Source organism: Conger conger, chromosome 14, assembly GCF_963514075.1.
Source record: "Conger conger chromosome 14, fConCon1.1, whole genome shotgun sequence".
Classification (NCBI taxonomy): domain Eukaryota; kingdom Metazoa; phylum Chordata; class Actinopteri; order Anguilliformes; family Congridae; genus Conger; species Conger conger.
This window is the reverse complement of record NC_083773.1, coordinates 24,742,848-24,758,114: the sequence shown is the minus strand read 5'-3', so window position 1 is coordinate 24,758,114 and position 15,267 is coordinate 24,742,848. Positions and strand designations below refer to the sequence as shown.

The window sequence follows — 15,267 nt, the reverse complement described above, 5'->3', positions numbered from 1 at the left end:
CAAAGTCATATGCCTCTCCCATTGTAAAACTCAAGCTCTACTGTAATTATAACAGCCAGCATTACTGAATTTATTTTGCTAATAATGGCAGCTAGCTACCACAAATTACTGAACGTGGACCAGACACTTGGTTTGTGCTAGTTTAGCCACCAAGGCAACCTTATTGCTCCAGCACTAACTCAGCTGAAAATATGCCATGGTAGTGGCCAATGCACACGTTTCCTCTTCATCTCTGATTATCCACATACTTTCCAGACACGCACCACAAAGAAAATAGGGTCACACCCAGAAACATCCCACTTTTTAGAATAAGAAAGACCGACAGGCAAGCAAGGACTGGCAGAAGCGTACACAGACACAGGTTGTAGGTTCAAAGTGAAAGTCCTGTATAGTATGCCTCAAAGTGTTTAATGTATTCATCCAATGGAAATGTATTCACAAAGGAAACCAGACTGTCTCACTTCCAAACTCAAACAGCATACCAATATCATAATCTGTCAAAAGAAAAACATTTGCGTTATACAGGGAGGTGGGGGTTTTCTTCAACTTTCACAGAAGTCCAACAGCTTGTGGGAAACGGCATGTTTGAGCTTAAGAGGCAGACGGGTAGGGCTAGGGCATGTGCGAGAACCTAGGTGAGATTAGGGACATGCCCTACTAGCACCTCTCTCTCAGAGCCTCCCGCCGGTGAAAAAAAACATGATCTGCTTGTGGGAGAAGAGACCCAGGGACATAGATAAGCAGTGGGACACACAGCCCAAATGTCCATGTTTGGATGAAATACCACAGACGCCAGTCAGGGAGTGGACCCTATTCCAGGAATATCAATGGTCTTGTTCCAGAACATTCCTGGTTAATTAAACACTTCTGTGGGAGGGAGAGAGAACAGATGGCTACAGCTTACCTTGAGGTAACCAGAACTGCCCCTTCTCCTCTGAGAAAGTTTGATCCTGTTTGAATTAGCCTAATTCTCTCACACTGAGTTTCATAATACAGCCTGTGGTGTCCTCTACACTGGCTCCTGCTGTTTCAATGATTGTCCCTCTTATTTGTGATTCCATTGGATCGAATTTCATGGTATTATTCGTCAATTTAATCTCTACCAGAGAAGGGACCGACCGGCAGGTTGACAAACTAGGCCTAACCCACGGATGGTGATCTCTTAAAGAGACGTGTAACCCAATTCAGTAACCTTCTCCTGTGTAATGAACCGAAGGACTGTATTCTAAATTGCCAATAGGAGTAAAGCTATATTAGAGTAATGACTTTTCCCAGTTCACAACACATACTTGCTAAGGATGAGGCATACACTGTCCATACTGCAGCTCCCTGAACTACAGCAACAGCACAGTTTGAGAGCGAATACACACGAGGAGATCAACAGCCATAATTCTAGTTCTTAAAGATGTGCTAGCATACCAATGAGGTAGGCTTACACCAGCCAACTGAACCCATGTCACTCACAAAGTGGCAGGCCAATCGATGAAGGGGGGACCTGACCAGGGTAGTTACTTTGGATTCAAATCCTTTTATTTTTAAGCTTGATTTGTGCAACTGAGGCAAACAAGATAACCAGAAGGCAGGGTTTGCACCTTTTGAGAATCCAAAAGAATCATGTACTTGGCCCAGGTATGTGGGGGACTACATGGTAAAGAATCACATCCCAGCACAATGAGCCTCGAGACCTGATAAATACACAACCCATTATATACCATAAAGGACAGTCCCCCAAAATCTGAGTTCACTTCCCATTAATCCATTATCATTTAACCAGCACATCAAACTGAGACTTGAAATTCAGACTCGCAGAAAAAAAGGCCTCCAATTAAAGCAATTGTAGGTGGACACGCCAATAACATACACCCAAAAACATCAAGGTATAAAAGGCTGATTTGCCAAATGTTACCGCAAACACTCTATCAGGGTTACACTTCCTTATAGAACTAATTTGAGCTGCCGTTTCATGACCATAATAAAAAGGACCATTTACACCCACACTGCGGTGCCTGAATCTCTCTTCTCTTTAATAATGTGGGGCCCACACAATAAATCAATGACAGGGAAAAGCATCTCCTGAAATGGAAGAGGCAGGACAGGTCTTCAGGCCATGGAAGTGCTCTCCATTAACCTCCGTTTTGAGGGAAACTAATCATGTGGCTCCTAAAACAATTAATTTTAACTGCTTGCAATTCTGCTTGTAAAAAAAGCAGAAATCCGGGGGGTAATTCCTGCTGACAATGCTGACATTCTGCTGCAGACAACAAGTGCACAGATCTCCCACCAGGCTATGAGATTAAAGCTCTGACGAAGGACAAGTTGGCATGAGTGTCCTCATCTTCCCTAACAAACAAACAAAAGGCTATCATTGAAAAACATCAGAATTAACTGCAAATCTACAGATGGAGAATAGAGATCTCTGCAATGATGCTATCAAGCGGATGCCGTAGAAATGCAAAAATAAAAATCAAAAAAGACAAAAATGAGTGCCCAATGTTCTTTCCCATCTGGGTGCGACAATTGGCTCCGTCAGGTGAACTTTCAATGCCACTTAAAGAGCCATTTATTTGCCTCTGTTGTCGCAAACATTTTCCTCAGCTTTCCAGCACATCCAGCATACATGCACAGTGCTGTAGCCATACCTGCTATCCAAGGTGCAGTAAGCTACATCCTCTTTAGCCGTGCCTTTGCAACATGTGCATGACTTACCGGTAACTGTCTGTTCTGATTGCAACATTAGTCTACACTTTCTGCCCCAAAATCATAAAGAAAATATTTGCAGAGGAAGTGCATGAGTTGATAAGAAGACTGGTGGGAAAACAGCAGAAGGCAAATGGAGAACGACTGGATAAAAGGAGGAGGGATGGAGGAAGAATCACCCACTTTTGCCTCTCTTCCACAGAAGAGGAAGCCAGTTTAATTTCACTCTCCACACACCCTCTTAATAAACAATGTAGATTCATCCACGTTATTTTTATTTGCAGGATCATTCACATGCAAAGACATGGCTGAGGTCTAGTAAGACGGCAAGCCAATGCAGACAGCAGCACGGTGGTTAAGGAAGTGAACTTAACCAACTCTGCCGCTACAGGTTTAAATCCGAGGTAGGGGGTAACCTTCCTTCAGTAACTCTTTCGTATACTATATATAATGATACTGTATAAATCTACTACGTAGATGAGTTGTCTATGTAAGTAATCAAGGGATTGTTACATACCGACCCTTCCATTAAAGTTTCAAAATTAAGCAAAACAATTAAATGTATAATGCTACATTTCCTGATGATAATCAGCACGAAGTCATCATGACTTCGTGCTGATTATCATCAGGAAATGTAGCATTATATATATATATATATATATATATATATATATATATATATATATATATATATATATATAGTGTGTAGGAAGAAAAGTGTAACGCTTGTGTAGCCTACCTCGGTTTTAAACTCAATACAACTCGGAAAGTTAATGGTTACATTATAATCTGCACATCACCAGCAATGACCTCCAATGGCAATATCAACTGCAACGCCTGAGAGACACTACATGGAACACAGGTTAAGATTTAGAGAGTTTTGCATTGCTGCGAGTATACCATTTCGTCCCCAGAATAGCCGAAGCATAAACCGCACATGGAAATATACTGTCATTTGAACTTTACAATGAACCGTCATCACTGCAAAGGGCTCAAGTTCCATTTTAATGCAAAACAAATGAATGTGAAAAATCGACAAACGCACGGATTAAACCGAGAAGCGACATATTTGGCTCCGAATAGAGCACAGGAATCTTAGCTATTGAAATAACTGCGCTGAATAAAAACAATGTGCTTCTTCGTCTGATCGAAATGTCAGTACTCAGCATCAATATTCAAAGCAATGAATATAATGCTATAATAATCAACATTTCACTAAAATAGTTAAAACACCGTCTTGTTAATCATGAATAAGAATATTTGTCACTTGCCTTCGCTCAAGATGATTAGCCGTACGGTCCATTTAGCTAGTTACCCATCTCTCTACAGCAAGTAGTACTGCCGTTGCTTAGCATTCAGTATAAACTCAGACGATACGGCCCACTGTATCTCGCTGTAATATGATTCTCACACTCCTCAAAAACGGACGAATTCCTGTAGATTGTCGGACTCTAAAGCCAAGAAAGTGATAGAAGGAACTTGGCGATGGCGTTTCGTTTCTCGTCAACCGGGAGGGGAGAAGTGCAAAACTGCACAACGCTTGCCTCCTTTTGCTGCTGCAACCACCCAATAGACCTGACTTTTCGAACGCATAGGGACCGTCTCAAAATGTTTGCTCTCTCTCACACGCACGCACCCACATATACACCGCATAATAGTACTACAATAATAATTGAGTTAAATGGATAGTAAAGGTGCTTTGGAGTTATTTTCTTTTGACCACAAATCTCCACATGCCTATATACCAGTTATTGTAACTGTGAATTGTATGTATTGGTCGTCAGTCACTTCTGCAAGTATGAGACCTTTCACTGCACATAATAACTGTCTGGCCCAATACAGAAACATGCATTAAAACAATAACCTGAAACTGGCTAAGCAGATCTGACAAAATCGGTTACAAAAATACCCAAGTGAGACAAAATATGTTGACAGATTAGACGGGCTCTCTGGCAGTCCTAACTGACAGAATTACCAGAACTTTTTTTGTGTGTCAATGACACCTTTTTCTAAATATGCAAAAATCCATGAGTGAAGGCCAAGAGAATTCTCCTTGCGGACTGGAGCTACTGTCAAAATAAAAAAACAAAGCCTATCATTCTGGACACAATACAAATTATAAACAAGGTATATTTTTGACAATATTCAAATCTGTCGCAACAAATAGAATTTTGTGCTAAAACACCACAGAAATTATAAATGACAAATGACTACAGATTCTTAAATGGTAAATATAAATTATATTATTTTTTTTAATTATTATTATTATTTTTTTTAATTTACTTATTTTTTTTATTTTGGCGCCACCCCATGCAATACAAAAAACGGAATTTAAAAATGTAGATGTAGGATGATCCCTTACAAATGAAATACAGCCCATGCCCCAGAACAGATAAGAAGCCTGACCTCACATTGTACGTCAACAACAGTCTTCACAGATCATAAGGGATCATATTTTCCAATTTCCTATGACTTTCTCCCATCTTGTCTGTAAGCTATCCGTCTTATCACCACATAACAGGCAGTGTGTCTGCCACATCCCCATTTAAACACTGGCATTACACCCACACAGTATGCCTATATGGGATGGTAAATATAAATGTTTTGCATACTGTGGCAAGCAAAATACATTTTACTGTTTGCAAAGCACTACCACATATACTGTAAGCTACAATAAAATATTCCACTTAAAACCAAGAAAAATTCCCGGACATTATGATTCAGATGTGATAAAGTAAAACATGCTTAACCATAAGAGACACTAAATTTCATGCAACAAAAACAATTTTCACCATTGACAGTGATCACACATTTTTCAAACAAGCAAATATGTTATTTGCTTATTATGGAGGGTTTTCTTTACTTGTCATGTTGTTAATTCCAGCATTTGAAATCCCTTGGCACAGGTCTATAGACAGAGGGAAAATCTATAACAGTGCCCTAATGCATTACAACGTGTGCCTTTTTATAGATGTTCTGGGAAAAGCCTTCCCATGAGTCATAGCTCCAGTCCAAGCCTTTATTGGATAGCGGTATGGCTACAGCACTGTATGTACATCAGTGATGCTGAAGTGGTTCTGATGTGTGCATAAAAAAGTGGACGTTCCTCTCAGTCTGCCATATATTTTCAGTCTCCAACTTACATATCAGCAAACTGGAGCGTCAATTTTTAAAACAAAACTTATGTATAAAGTTCCACGACACAGGCAATATTGAAAAATACATTTTACCACAATATGCATAGATTCAGGTGGATACTGGCAGTTTTTTCATTTACATCCCCACATAACTTGCCATTTCTTAATACACAATTCTACAAACAAACAGCCCAACCCACTTCCATCCCAGTTTGTTCCATTCTAAATTAATATATAATTGTCATTTCATTCACAAAAAAACCTCAAGATGTCTCTTATTTACCTCAGGGCACACATCCTGTTGCACAGCCTAACTGCTGATAAGGGCCAAGGCATGAGCTTAGACAGCAGCAGCGCATGAGACAAGATGACAGAGGAAGCCGTGACACCATTACAGGGCGATATAGTAAACACACTATCAAAGCAACTAGTGCTGATGAGCCTAGTGTCCCCTAATGTGCCTTTAGCATCTCTGTAAACCACATGGCCTGGACGTGCTTTGTGTGTCTCTATTAACCTAAAATCCACAGCTGTTACAAAAAAGACTACAGAACTGACACCTCTGATTAAACATTTACACAAACCGGCTGGTGCAGAAGTGTGTGCACTAACAAACAAGCCTCAACACAGAGGTGTATTAAGGGAATTAACACACCTTCCTAACTTGCAACAAGTCAGAATAACAGAGCTGGCATTGTGAGAAATTAGCAACAGATAAATAGCAACAAAATAGAACAAAATAGCAACAAAATATTGTTCATCATAAAATACAACTAATCATTAAGTAATGCCTCTATGTATAAGAACCGCGACAGTGTCCCCTTAGAACAAGTCCCTTGTGCTATTCTCAGACTGCCTACCACGTCCCTGGATCCCTCTGATTGGAGAGATACAGGGCAGGGTTGTGCTCTGGGAGAAAGACACATTAATTAGATATTCTCTCTCTGCATGTCATCCCTGCTTGATTCATTATCTGGTTCAAATAACCCAGTGCAGCAGATGGTTCTCTCTGAGCAGGGGGAGTTGAAAGGGTCTAGAGGGTGTCTAACAGATATCTGTATACTTCAATACAGTACAAGTCAATTGTGCTGCAATCAATGGTTCTCTGAATATTCTGTAGACAGTAGAAAGTAGACAGTTAGCAGTCCAGGCATGTTTGGTCAAACAGTTAACAGTTAATAGTAAGAGTTTTTACATCATAATATTCTTTGTAATTCTCTTTACATATAAATATTAGGGACTATAAGGTGAATGTTACTTACATTGATGTAAAAACATCACATTTTACTGTACACATTTTACTGAATGATTCTGCCAAACATAAAAGCTGAAACTCTATTTTCACATTCTTTCTCTAACACGGGCTGTTTTCAGTTACTCTCACCCATCTATCGGAAAGAGGAACCTGATCAGAGTAGCTGAAAGTGAAACCATGATTGGACTCTTATTCCAACAGTGACATTTCTTCCAGTTTTATTTTAACATGCTTTTTATCTTTTTAACATAATTTCATAGCCTATGGGGAGGATGAACAAGTTAACAGGAGAGATAATGCATAATGTGTCCATGACAAAGAATAAAAATTTAATTCTAAAATGGTCATTTGAAACAGTCACATCAGAAATATCTGGATTTGTGACACTGTGAACTCTAATTTACAAATGTACTTCATTAAATGGACAATAAACTATAATTCACCTGCAATTAATTATTATTTATTTTAGGGAAAATAGTATGCGAGTTGTGCGATACAATCAGTAACTGCATTTCATGGCATGAGGGAAGACTCCCTCTGGACTTTTCATAAATTAACACACTTGGCACATCAATGTAAGCATTGATTCTAATTACAATGGATTAAATATTGAAATTAATGTATTTTGATATCACCTTCAAAGCTAGAAAATATGTGAACGCACCTGTTCCATCACTGGTCAATAGCAGTCAACTCAAAATGGCAAACTACAGATTACTTACAAACAATAACTGCTCAAAATTATTATTTCAATGCGGCATTAGCCAGTCTCGTCTAATGAACCTGCATATTACAACATGATTTAGTAGCTCCATAGTGAGCATAATAATTATTATATGACAGAAACAGCCATCAGCTTGTAACTACTACTTCAAGAGGATGTGGGAATGAAGGTCCTATCTGCCCTTCAGATGGGTTAGGGCTTACTCTTTTTAAACCTGAAAACAACATTTTGAATATAATACCATGGCCTTTATTTTAAACATATAAATAAACATGAATTGAACAATGATCTTCTCAATGATCTTGTCAGTCACAGCTGCCCTAAAAAGCTTCAAGCGCATGTGAGCGTCATTTGATTCAGACTTTAACTTAAAGGCTGTCTGTCTTCATTCAACAGATTTACATATACATACATGTATAAAACTGATATGCATATTTGTTGCCAAAGGCAGAACTTAGAATTAACACAATGAACCCACATGCCTCTCACTACCCACTCAAAAGTATAACTACCATCCCCACCCACTTACAACTTCAACAACAATCTGAAAAACATTTATGATCTTTGCACCAGGGTCACATGTTTCTCATTGTCTACATGACATGCTGACAGAGCGGATATCAAAATCCACAAGAAAATATCAATGAAACCATGGAATTAGGATGTATACTTTTTTCAGTGATATATATGAATGAATTATTAATGAATAATCATACCCCCAGAAGACCAAACTACTTTCAAAGTAAATAATTATAAAAACAGAAACAAAGTTTACCTTCTTATGACCTACTCCACATTTTGATTTTCAAATGTGAGAATACGTTCGATTTTCAACCTTGGAAGAAAATGACCTGCAAATTATTCACTCAGTTAAAGGCCCACACACATAGTTATCGTGTTTTTGAGCTTTTCATCTTGGAGCTTTTGGTTTGTGTTCCATACTGATTCAAGTAAAGAAAAAATTGGTTGAAGTATCCATATTTTAGAGTCAAAGAACTGTTTTTTGCAAGCTAAACGTGAAATGATGCATGTGTTTGTCTCATTATCAGATATACACCTTAATACACCTCTGTGTTGAGGCTAATGATCAGATTGCTAATGTTGATCATGACCATTGGGCTCTGGAGCACTCTGGGGGTGGGGTTAGGGACTTTTTTTTTAAACGATGTCACTACTCTTTGCGATAATTTTGCTGGTGTTTTACATACTAAAACCAGGAAGAGAAAGCTGATGTGTGTCGGCCGTTAAGGGAAAACACCATAACAACTGATAGATTTTAAAAAATATTTCTGAATCTGTTTTGTTTTGGGGGTTTTTTATCATCAAAATTAACCTCAATCTGAATATCTGATATTTCATAACATAGCTGTAAGCCCATGTCCAGTGGCACGAAAACTCAAGCTGATAATGTCTGACATTTACTTTGATACTGACTTCTAAACTTTCAAATATTACATGGAATTACTTCCATTTACAATTTTCCTAGAGACATGTTATTAAAGGTACAATATGTACATGATTTTTGTGTTAACACATTGTTACAAGACCATTGTTTTTTTTTGATGGCATTTATATAGCGCCTTCATCCAAAGCGCTGTACAATTGATGCTTCTCATTCACCCATTCATACACACACTCACACACCGATGCCGATTGGCTGCCATGCAAGGCACAGACCAGCTCGTCAGGACCATTTGGGGGTTAGGTGTCTTGCTCAGGGACACTTTGACACAGCCCGGGCGGGGGATTGAACCGGCAACAGGGTTCAATCCCCCTGACCATGTCCCTGTCGCCCCCATGTCACCCCCATTGTAAATCCTTTTCTATCATTGAAAAACGCTCACTGACATGTTGACTCCCCCTCTGCCTGCGTTTAAAGTCCTTATATTCGGGTTTCAAAATATGCAGTTTTTGAACATATATTTATGAACATTGTATAGCTGTACAATAATTCAAGCTCATTGGTTGAAAATTGGTGCTAATTGCCACAGCCAATGGTGTTTCAACAGCAGTGCGTTCACAGGGAAGGGGTGGGATAAACAGTGTTTGTTGCTGCAATTCCTCTCTTGTCCGAAATGACCTATTGTACATTAAGTTCAGCTGTCAACTAGAAGTGCAGTTCTGCACTACCACTGCCAGCTCTGGAGCCTGGTATCGCTACATTTCTAACATTCTTGAGGAATTTAGTCATACCCTGGTGGTGGCCTCCCATCACTATTGTATCTGTAATTAACACTAAGCAGGTTATACCTGGGGTGATTAGATCAAGGTTTCAATGCCAAACCCCATTGAAAATGTCAGGTAATTCATGCATTGTTCATGGTAAGTGGAAAAAAAGGCCACGAACCACAACTGTTGTGCGCTTAAAGCTGTCCTTCTGACACGACCGTCAGTCTGCGGTCAGGTGTTCAGAGCAGCGCACAGTCAGAAAGAGCAACAGCATAGCCGGTGAAAAACAAAACAGGAAGTCAGGGTGCAGAACAGAAACTCAGAGTACACAGCCAAATAAAGCTGCAGCCCCCCCCACCCCCCCACCCCAACACCCTCCATGCCCAACTCCTCCCACCAGTCACCACAGAGTAGTCAAATACACAGACGAGCTACAGCCACTTACGGTAACACACAAGTTTCGAAACAAACAGCACTGGAGGGGGAAACCAGGGGACTGCACAGACTCTGTGCAAAATTGTGTCAGCACCCCCTTCCTCCCCACACCCCCCCAAAAAAACCCAAACAAACAAAACACAGTTTTAGTTTTAAACATTCCTTGGATTAATGGTGGCGCTCATTCAAAATGACAGAGAGAGTGTCGCTGTTCCTCACAGTGCCTATTCAGGGATTCTGAGCTTTCCCAAAATATATGGGATTGAGGCACAGGGTGGTTACTACTTCATCCCACTCATCTCCTGCTACCCAAGCAAGAAGAAACCAAGATGAGCCCTCTCTCTTTTCTGTGTCACTATTGCTAAACTACTTCTGTCATTAGCGGTGTAACCAAACACAGTACATGTTTTCCCCTATCATTTCTGTTTGCCCTCACATTTTAGCCAACAAAAAGTCAATGAATCAATTAAACTGAAATAATATAAAGAAGAAGAACCCATTAAAAATCAGACCCTCTGCCAGTATCACCTGCCTGACCCCTAAAATGGACTCCTATCACCATAGAAACACCTTTCAATACATGCCACTTATCTGTCCTTGAGATGAAGAAACATGCACACTTCTGAACAGTGAAGTTAATATCCACTCCCACTCACACTGAGGGGCTTACTCCCTAAAATGTTTTTTATTTTTTCTTGAAAACTTGGACTCCAAACTTGGAGAGGAGACTACACAAACCAATTAAGAGCATTATTTTGTAAAAGCAGAATTATCCTTATTATACAGTCAATTAGTGGCACTCTTGGTAAAGAGCAAAAAAGACTGTGTAAAATAATAAACACAGACAATGAACTATATCTTTTACTGATATGATGAAAACGATATTATTTCAGTCTAATAAAACTGCAGAGATATTTTATTAGCAAGTAATTATTTTATTTCAAATAAATCAAACAAAATTAAATCTGCATTAACATTCCACTGTTTAAAGTTCATCTCTGTCCTAAGTAAATGGATTAAGGCCTAACACGGATTTATTTTTCACTGAGGAATAGAAAAGAGGTAACGCACATGTAAATGGTAAATGGTTGGCATTTATATAGCGCCTTTATCCAAAGCGCTGTACAATTGATGCTTCTCATCTACCCATTCATACACACACTCACACACCGATGGCGACTGGCTGCCATGCAAGGCACCGACCAGCTCGTCAGGAGCATTTGGGGTTTAGGTGTCTTGCTCAGGGATACTTCGACACAGCCCGGGCGGGGGATTGCCAGATGACTGCTCTTACTGCCTGAGCCATGTCGCCCCTACATGTAAAATTAATTTGCCATTCATTAATCACTATATGGAAAGGCAAAAATCACACAAATTAAATGAGACAAATGGCTGATGCCTTATACAAATTAGGCAACGGGCACAAAATTAAATACAAATAAATTAAATATACTACCAACACTATTAGACAAATCATTAAAATATTTAAAATGACTGGAACAGTTGTACACCTGCCCATTAGAGGTGTTTCTTGCCCTTGTGCACTGTGAGGAAGATGGATTAGGGATTACAGATAGATAGATAAATAGATTTTGCTTGTGAAGGTCAAAAGCAACACAAACGTTAGCAGTGCCAGGACATTTAGTAAAAAACCTAGCTGCCCCTGCTGAAACGTATGATCCAGAAAAGACAATGGCTTCCCAAGTACACACCGGTAAAACATGGAAGAAATGGTCAACTGACAACAAAACCACCATTTTGCAATCTCTGGACTGGAACCTCATTGAAAGCCTGTGGTTTGAAGAGGACAGACCATAAGAGCAGACCAAAGTATCCAGAGGACTGGGAAAGATCATCTTTGAAAGAACGGTCTAAAATCTGTTCCAATGTGCAATGCGTGCTGATATAATAAGACATTATTTAAGAAAGCTTAGTGCCTTTACACAAAGTACTGAAATCACACATATTTTTGAAATAAATGTGTTGTTTGAGAAATGAGTCATTTTGTTTGATTTCATTGAATCATTAATGAAGTAAAGTGCATTCCACATGCTGGGATCTCACTGTATAGCTCAGTACTGGCCAATAGTTTTTGAAGTATGAACAATATTTTCTTACAATCTAGTTATTTAGTACTTTTTTTTCACCAAATATGGCAGAACACCCATGGCATTTATGTTATTTTCTGAATACAAGCTTCTGGATCTGAATTCATTTGTTTGACCTACTGAAGCGTATTTAATCGGGAACACCCAAAATCCTCACAATTTCCACAGCCTATGTAAAACCCTTATTCAAATTATAGTAACGATCATTAAAATATGAATTCTCATGATAAAATACAAGTAGCATTGCTTATTCTGAAAACACCCTTAACCATCATTCTGTATATATTGTGCATACCATTCCGTTGACCACTACACAAAAAAGTAACATATTATATTAATGTTCTTTCTTCATAAGTAAAACATTTCAGTTACATCATTACATCTAAAGAATGCTTATGAAACGTACAAGCACACATTTTTCCTCCAAGTTAATCTCAAAACTAGAATGTTACCCTTTATACAGATCTGACCGCATAATGCCAAAGATGATTTCCGTGGAAATGCATAACGTTGTTTTTATTTGATATGAATTACTTTAAAATCTAAAAGGCTGGCAACAATGTAAAAAGCTTAAAACATATTTTTAAAATTCCAACTAAAACTTGAATTGGCAAAGGAATAATCCATTTAAGGTAATGGGTTCATTTTGTGATTGACTAAGATAGAACTGGTTACTGCTAGGATTGATAATTTCAGTCTTGTGCAATGCAACACATTAACAGAACACTGATGGAATATCTTTCTGCGAAATGTTTTAAAAAAGAATCCAATTTGTAGAATGATTTGGCAGATTGGCACTTGCTAGGTGAAAAAACACCGATGATGTGATATCAATGAGATGACAACTTATTTCCTGATTGGTTTCAAGGAAATCATATCTTTTCCTCAATAATGAGAGGCAAATAAGAACCTCAAGAAGAAAAGGCATAAAGGCTCAAAGTTGTGCAGTTGTGCAATGTAAACACACGGCTCATATGGGTAATGAGTGGAAGGGCTGGGTGTGTTTGCTGTACCATGTATTTTTTACATTGCACTGGCCCCCTCCCCCTGCATCTATAACTATGCTGTGTTTATCACTCTTCTCAGCTTGTCTCCTAAATGTGGAACTGTATTCTCAACAGGATGTGATATATAAATATGTACAAATAACTGTGCTGAGGAAATAATGGGTGATGACTGTGATACACTTGCATGTTCACAGAAGGTTGCAACTTTTTGGAAAACTCCAACTTTTTGGAAAACCTTTTGGCCCCCCTTGGTCGTGAATGTGTGAGTTACCTTATTTTTGGTAAAGCAAAGAAGACATGAATCCCTACGTGCTTTACTAATTAGTTAAATCATTTTTTTTTACTTTATCTTTGTGAACCACAGTGTGATCTAAGATACAATAATACAGAACAAGACTAGACAAGAAATGTATCTTTCCAGTACAAATCCACAGAGATGTAACGCATACCTGTCATGGGTGCCTGTTAAACTCTATAGCAGTTACAGACGTTTTGATTGAATTATTGAAAGTACAAATTCACCTCTGATCGGTAAATGTTTGAGAGCATCATGTAAAACATTCCTTCAAACCTGAAGTGGCATTTTTCCATATCTAATGCAAGTATGGCATGTTATTTTCTTGCACGCTTTTTCCTCAGTGCAGAGACTACTGACCTTCAGTAAAGAAACTTTAAAAAAAAAACATTTTCAGTGTTTCGGTGAATGGTACACAGTTAAATGTTGCCAAGGAATAAAGAATGCATTTTCAACAAATGAAAACAATGGGAAAATGTATATCCTGTCAGCCTGCAGTGTCACTGCAGGAACAAAGCCTGCTGGGCTGACTGACAGAATGATGACACGGTATTAGCTGTAACCATAAATGCAGTTGTCCCAAAACTCCTGCAGGTGTTATGCCATCAGTAATAAGGAATAGCAAAAGGCAAAGGGCAAATTATGTAGAAGGCTACTACTTGTTTTCGGTCATAATAATGCATTCATAAAAAACTGCAAACAAATTAAAGTTATTGGTGTAAGTAAAAGTACCCTAAAGATTCCTGCGGGAAATACCCTAGGGGTTTCTTGCAAATTCGCGAGACAAAAGTACTTCGTGAAACCTATGCGTTCGTGTAAAAGCAACAAGATATAAGAACAATGGCTTTAATGGTTTTAGTAAGGTAAAATAACATTTCATCATTCACTCTGTTTGTGCAAAATGCATGTGCAGCATCACGCGATGCAGTAGCAGCGGAATTATGGAATTGAATATCTACTGATCAATATTTACTTCAGGTACATATTGTTACGTAGCTAAACATGACATTAATTCGCTAAGATTAAATATTTGAGTTGAAGAAAAGACTCACCTTATCCATTTTCTTCCTGCAGGTAAACCAACTGCCTTGTAAAAACGACTGCTTGTAGATGACTACTATTACAAACTTCCTACCTTTGCATGTGTACCTAGTTCCTCATTAAACCTCAGAACTGCCCATGCGACAGTAACCCCCATCGTTGTGATAAACAAGTCTGACTGTGCCACCAAACGGAAATAGGCTGCATCACGCCGGCCTCAGTCGTGCCACAGCGCCACCTGGTGAAAATGTCTGTATATACCGCCAGTTTTAATACTGACTGTGGGGGTGCGTCCCAATACTCGAAAAATACATCCTTCTTTCGTACATTCGTCTCCTCCCCGCAGTGGAGTGGACTACATGTCCACATGTAAAACTGCTTCATGTTGTTAGTAGGCAG

The 15,267-nt window shown here is 38.8% G+C and overlaps 1 protein-coding gene across 4 annotated transcripts in view; it reads right to left on the bottom strand.

Moving 5' to 3' along the window:
- The window catches only part of pik3cd (phosphatidylinositol-4,5-bisphosphate 3-kinase, catalytic subunit delta), a 36,646-nt gene extending 21,636 nt beyond the window's left edge, over positions 1 to 15,010 (bottom strand). For 2 of the 4 annotated variants that reach the window (XM_061219473.1, XM_061219470.1), the window contains exon 1: positions 3,969 to 4,247. The gene's annotated coding sequence lies outside the window, so the exon portion shown is untranslated. Of the gene's footprint in view, positions 1 to 3,968; positions 4,248 to 14,879 lie in introns of those variants that run through there. The other 2 variants (XM_061219471.1, XM_061219474.1) reach the window with 2 other exon arrangements.
- Between the last annotated feature and the right edge of the window lie 257 nt (positions 15,011 to 15,267).